At 34.3% G+C, this 6,879-nt stretch overlaps 1 pseudogene; it reads left to right on the top strand.

Moving 5' to 3' along the window:
• The first annotated feature begins 6,312 nt into the window (after positions 1–6,312).
• LOC112517692 overlaps positions 6,313–6,879 on the top strand; it is a 3,699-nt pseudogene continuing 3,132 nt past the window's right edge.

Raw genomic sequence — 6,879 nt, 5'->3', positions numbered from 1 at the left:
TTTATCACATGATTATCATAGCTTACTTGTCACATATATCCAGCATAGTTATCAAATAATTTTCATAAAGTAAGAAATAAAATCATTCACATGTCATTTGTTTGTCGGTTTGTGCAGAGATACTTGGATGAGGTCGAACACACTTTCAATACGTTGAAGACATTGAAGAGCGATTTCAATGGGATTCTAAAGTAAGGGAGCACTAGATACCTCGCCTCTGTGGAGTTTGATGTTTGGCAAAAAAAAAGTTGATAGATTTGGTAGTAAATGACAAAATGGATTGTGATACCTCAATGAACATGTCAGTTGCTAAAAGTTGTGGAACAAAACAAGCATCAACTTGTTATCCATGGTAAGGTGTTACGGGGGACGCACAAGAGATTGTTGAGATACCAGAAAAATTCTTCTCAAATCCAGAAACAATTAAGGGGGTTGACAAAACAATTAAAGTGTATGAGAAGTTATAGATGCCGGATTTTAGTTTTGGTCTCACTCAAGAGTTTGAAGAAGTTGCTGATCCGAAGGAAAATGCTCCTAACAGATGTGACAATGATGTGGTTCCTAATGTGAAATCGATAAGTGAGATATACACCGGTCCCATTGATCGAAGAGTTTCAAAGGTGGGAGGAAAAATATGTTCATCGTATATGAATAGACAAGTGGACGCACACCGGCCTAACRCAAAAGTTGAGTTAATCCTTTCTAACCTAATATTCGCTATGGAAGGCTCTCAGATGTAAGTTCATCCAACTACTTGACACTAACATTTGCATATGTTTATCACATGATTAACGGTATCATATTTGATTATCACATACACACAATAACTTTAGTATACAGGAGTAAGATACTTCAACATAGAGGTAGCAGAGTTTATCGCAAAATTCTGCATTTGCATTTGCATTTTCCTATCATATGAACTCGACTCTTCATCACTAGCTACACACCACTTTAACAAATGTAGAAGTAGTTTGAGTTGAGATTTGCTAGCAATCAACTTGCTTTTGATCAAATCATATATATCAATCACATTTATCACACCGGTAACACATTTATCACACCATTATCATATTTCTTGGGATTACTGATAATTGTTTGGATCAATATGCACAGATAATTATTTTATTATATGATTTGAGCGATCAATATGTTGTGGGCTGGTAACACGAAAATTGTTTATCACATGTTATCGCAGTTTATCACAATTTAGGACAGTTTCACAACATACTTTATTCTATTACAGTGTATCACAACATACTTTTATTATCACAATTGGGCACGGTTTATCACTTATTAAATCTATGACATTTATTTTCATATGAAAATCTACTAATCAAATAATTTATTAACTCACAGGGACCCGGTATACTTAACATCGGAGGGTTAGTATGCACCACGTTATATTTTCGAAAGCATGGTTGATGATACTTTCATATTCGGGGGTGTGATCGACATATGGGCAACAATGTTGAACAATAATGAACAATACAGAGGCAAGTCTTCCCTCGAAGGTTATTTTGTGACATCCCACCAATGGTATGTGATATTAATATTTGATCACTTAATGTAAATTTCTTTGTTAGAGTCACTGATTTAACATTATCACTTAACAAAAAAGACGGACGACATGCTACCACCAAAATTGAACTATGAAAGCATGTATACTATGTTTGAAACCAGCTTGGAGGCCGCAATGAAAAACGATAAGGAGCTAGCAACCTCAAGGAATGTAGATATGGTATATTTTATTTATAATTATACTAACTATACAAATATTAAACAAGGTGCTACAAAAATGGTTGAAATATACTAATGGCGTTCATTTGCAGATTTTTTTCCCGATTCGAAGGCGAAGTCACTTCTACCTAATTGTGTTCAATCTGAAAAATCCGGGCTTCTTAATAATCAATAACACAAAAACAGAGGTTGACATAGGAAGCAAGTATGGAGAACTACCACTACAATTGGTAAGAGTTTACGAACTTTATCACATGTCATAAACTAAAAATAGTTATATATGCAATTACTAAATGATTAATCACAATAGAAATTTGACACGTAGCATAAGGCGCTTAATGACTACTTGAAATCAGTGAGGCACCCCAAAGAAAAAATCATGGCCAATGTCTACAGCCTGAAATGGAGTACGGTAGGAAATGGTGTTGATTGTGGAATCTTCGTAATGCGGCACATGGAGCATTATATGGGACAAGTGATAAACCGTTGGGATTGTGGTTTCTTTCAAGAGGGTTGTGAACAAGAACAACAACTACGACGTTTAAGGCGAAAATACTTTACAAAGATCCTGCTTTCAAATAACAACCTTTCAAAGGATGCATTTTATAAACGGACACTTGAATTTGATGAACTAGATGATAGTCTGAAGGAATCAATCCTCACATTTACATTCAATAAAAGGGAGACGCGTTTTGGAAAAGGGTAGATAGGTAGAAAGTTATAGGAAGTTGGATGTTTGTTCATATCATTTGCAGTTTAGCAATTTTTAATTTCATCACTAGTAGAACAAAGGGCAGACTGTAACGAAAACAATTGGGTTGAATTTGCATATATTTTGGAAATTATGTTTCTATGATAAATGATATTTGCATAAGTATAGTCATGATGTGATCTTATACAAAACGCTTATCACTTTTGTCGAGTAACAATATTTGTTATAAATTACAGCACTGACATTTTTTTAGTTGGGTTATTTTTTCAATCACACAACAGTAACATAATTTACAATTTAATTGTGATAAATTCAAAAATATCAAAGGACATAAGATCCATAAATTGAGCAGATTTGCAAATATATATATAATTATCAAGTACTAAAGTGTTTTATTATTACATGCAATGTGTCATATAACAAAAAAACATATTGCAAGCCTATATGAAATGTGATACACAAGGATATCACACGTGATATTCTAAAAGTGAAGTACCACAAAAGTTTGATATAAAAGCATTCTATTTAATAAAACATCATGTAATAGTGATTGATCGTCATTTTAAAACAACCATCATTCACATCCAAATTCAAAAGAACTAAATAAAATAATATGATCCAATATTGTCAAATTCATTAAAAAACAAAACCTAATTCATTAAGAGATGGTAAAACATTAATTGGAAGAGGCTTTCCTCACAGAGCTATTTCGTATATCATGATTGACAAGCTCCGTGCATCCTCGGCATAGTCTTTTCAACCGTTTGCTTTTTGTTATGGCTATCTTTCCCGCCCCAATCAGACGCTTACTAGTGCCACAACCTTTGTTATGAATGCCTTGAGGGGGAAGAATATCAATTTTCTCCGGTCGAGGAACACCTACCAATGACTGAAGCACATCATCTTTGTTGGTAAAATCAAGTTTTTCAGGCACACCGCTTAGCCCATTTGACTTCCACAAACGGATATTGTCGAGAAAGGCAGTTAACTTCTCCTCGTCACCTTTTAAATTCACTAAACATTGACCAACCTCAAGATACACGCCATTGGATAATTTGTCAACACGACTATCGCTTCCAATTGATATATGTCGACTACGCAACACATCAACAGGAATGACCCCCCTCATCCAACGCCTAAGAATATATTGTTGCGGAATTTCATCGAAATCAAGGTTAAACAAGACAGTGAACACACGTTGACATAAAGTTCCATAGTACTCAAAATAGCGGCAACCACAGTATATTAAGTCATCTGAATGCGATTGAGCAACCTAATATACAACATAATTGGTGATACAAGATTATAACGACACATTAAAATATCATATATGGTATTTAACAAGCAACTAGAATATCACATGTGATAAAGTTAAACAAATAATTAATAATACTGATAAAGTACCTTAAACTCAAGCTTAGTGGAACAATGTTTTTTCTTCTCCCTCATTGTATAAACTATGAAACCCATTTCAGAATAAACTTGTCATTGGGAGCAAAATCTATAACCCTTAAAGATCTCCTTTTGGACCTTGAAGAAAATAGCACGAGTATACACCTTTGCTGCATGATACTCGATCAACGTATTTGTCTTGAAAGTCAATGTGGTGGTATTCGTCTTATGATCTTCATTGCGCTGTCTATTCCTATGTTTGTCTATTGCAGTATCATGAGACAAAATGAACTCTAACAAAATATTAGAATGCTTACCAAATCTTTGAAAAAACGAGTTGGTGCTCTCAGATCTGGAGGTGGTTTTCATTAAACAACACAAAGGTATCTCCCTGAAGTAGGAAGGAATCCAACTGGTTCGCATTTCAAATACTTCCTCAAGCCATGGGTGAGTATCAAGGTCAAACTCATTCAACAAAAATGCCTATTTAACCTCAAATTCATCAGGTTCAAGGTGTACACTTCAAACTAATTTTAATAACCGTTTTCAGAAGTTTGTATTCAAAATGATATCAGAACCTACCTGCATCATAACATCGCTATAAGGAAATCAAATTTGCAAATCACATATGATACACAACTACAGTCACATTATTATCACATGATTACCACCGATAAAAATAAATATAATACTACTTTCAATCACATGTGTTAAAATCTAGTAAGAAACAAAATCTAGCAATTTCAAACTAAATTTCACGCATCTTATGATTTAAATTCTACCCTAATTTTAAACATGGAAATATCAAGTCACCCGAGCAAAAAATACCTTGGCAGGGAGCTTCTTCATGATATGCCACATACATAGTCGATGTCTAGCATCAGGAGACATAACCGAGATTGCTTCCTTAATGGAAACATCTTGATCAGTCAAAACAAGGGTTGGTTGACAACCATGAACCTTCAAGAATGACTCCAACAACCAGGTATATGCTTGGATAGTTTCTTCGGTGATCAATCCTGACCCAAAAAAAACTGATCTCCTATGGTTATCAATACCGGTGAATGGTACAAAAACCATGTTATACCTACGATGACAAAAAAATATATATATAAGCCGACACCATAAAAATTAATAAATCCAAATTATGATAACATTAAATTAACTTACTTGTTGAAATGATATGTCGCATCAAATGACATAACATCACCGAACTCTGCGTAGTTCAACCTTGTCAACTCATTGGCCCARAACATTGATACCAAAYGACCATTGTCAATTTTATACTCAAATGYAAAKTTTGTCYCATATTKTCTTCTGTYGTTCAACATGTTTACCACCATTTGTACGTCTCCATCACCAACGTAGTTATTGAGATCCCTCTTGAAATTCTTATAATCAACAACACTAGAACCAACCTCATCATAGCCACTTTTCAAACAAACCTGCAACTTGTGGGCTCTTACAGGCCCAATATTTGACCTCACCGAGCGGTGTACCATAACTTTGTCATCATAGCTGAGTTGCCTACTCTTACGTGATAAAATTCCATCAGCATCATCAATCGAACAGACGCCTTACAATCTATAACTTTAAAGTTTGTATTTTGTACTTGTCTACGATGTCCATTCACTTCAACAAAGTCAACCGACCTCTTTTTTAGTTTTCCATGCTTATGACAAACAACATATTTAGTTTGACTATACCACCTTCCTTGTCTTCTGGGTTGATAGTCAAATATCAAACCCGACAATGTCGGCATACCTACGATACATTTCAATTCCATCCTCCATAGATCCAAAGATTGAACCAACAACCGGTTGAAATTCACTTGGAACAGATGGGATACGAACTCCATCACCGCAAGGACTTTTAATCATTCCTTGAGCTGGTAAGACGAAATGATATGTGAAACAATTACCAATATGTTATAAATAAAAATAAATCAATATACATATAAACCAAATTAACAAAGTCTCATGTGTCATAATAAAACTAAACAAAATTACTATTAACTTAAATTTAAAACAAAATCAACTTCATCAAGGTGCATTACAGTAACATACAATTGCAGCTATGGGATGTTCATCACTTGTGATAAACATCAAAATTCTCACTTACATAGATATCACTACTATAATCATTGATTTGGTGTCACAAGTTGAAGGTGAAATTGACCATCTTGATTACAATATAGCTGTCATTTTTCACTTGTTGATTTACGTTATTTACTAGCATCAATCATATGTCTATTAGACTGTAAAATTCTGCATTTGCAATTGCATATTCCTATCATATGAACTCGAATCTTCATCACTAGCTACACACCAATTTAAGAGATTTACAAGTAGTTTGAGTTGAGATTTGCTAGCAAATAACTTGCTTTTGATCAAATCATATATATTAATCATACACACCATTATCACATTTATCACACCATTATCACATTTCCTGGGATCAAGGGTAAGTCGATGGCATCAAGATTTTGGGTGTCAAAAGCTGCTTCATACCTTAAGAACTTTACTTTCAATAGAGGTTTTGCTTCAGCTGGTAAGTAATCATTAATCCACCTTCAATTCAGCACATTTTACTAATGCGTTCATTCTTGTTTCATCTGTTGTTTCATTACTCTGATCTTATATGGATTAATTTTGACTATATAAATTTTTTACAATGCTTGCTACATCGAAATTTAATGAAAAACGAACCAAACAGTGTCCACATTAGAGATGAACAAAAATCGGTCCTGGGCCTGGCCCTAACCGGTTACAGCCGGTCCTAATCGGGAAAAAAACCATCTATAACCGGTCCCTCTATAACCGTTCCCGGTTCCGGTCCCGGTCCCGATGAAAAACTCTATAACCGGTCAAGCTTGCCCATAACCGGTTAAGCCGGCGGTCCCGGTTCCGGTCCCATAACTGGTTACGGCCGGTCCTTTGAAAAAAAAATATTTTTTTTATTTTTTTTATTTTTTTGGTAATTAATAAATTTATAATATGTTATTAATATCTTTGAAATATGTTATTTTTAATATGTTT

This window comes from Cynara cardunculus, assembly GCF_001531365.2.
Source record: "Cynara cardunculus var. scolymus isolate 2C chromosome LG 9, CcrdV1, whole genome shotgun sequence".
Classification (NCBI taxonomy): domain Eukaryota; kingdom Viridiplantae; phylum Streptophyta; class Magnoliopsida; order Asterales; family Asteraceae; genus Cynara; species Cynara cardunculus.
Note: the sequence above shows the minus strand (reverse complement) of the source record. Positions and strands in the feature narration are given on the sequence as shown.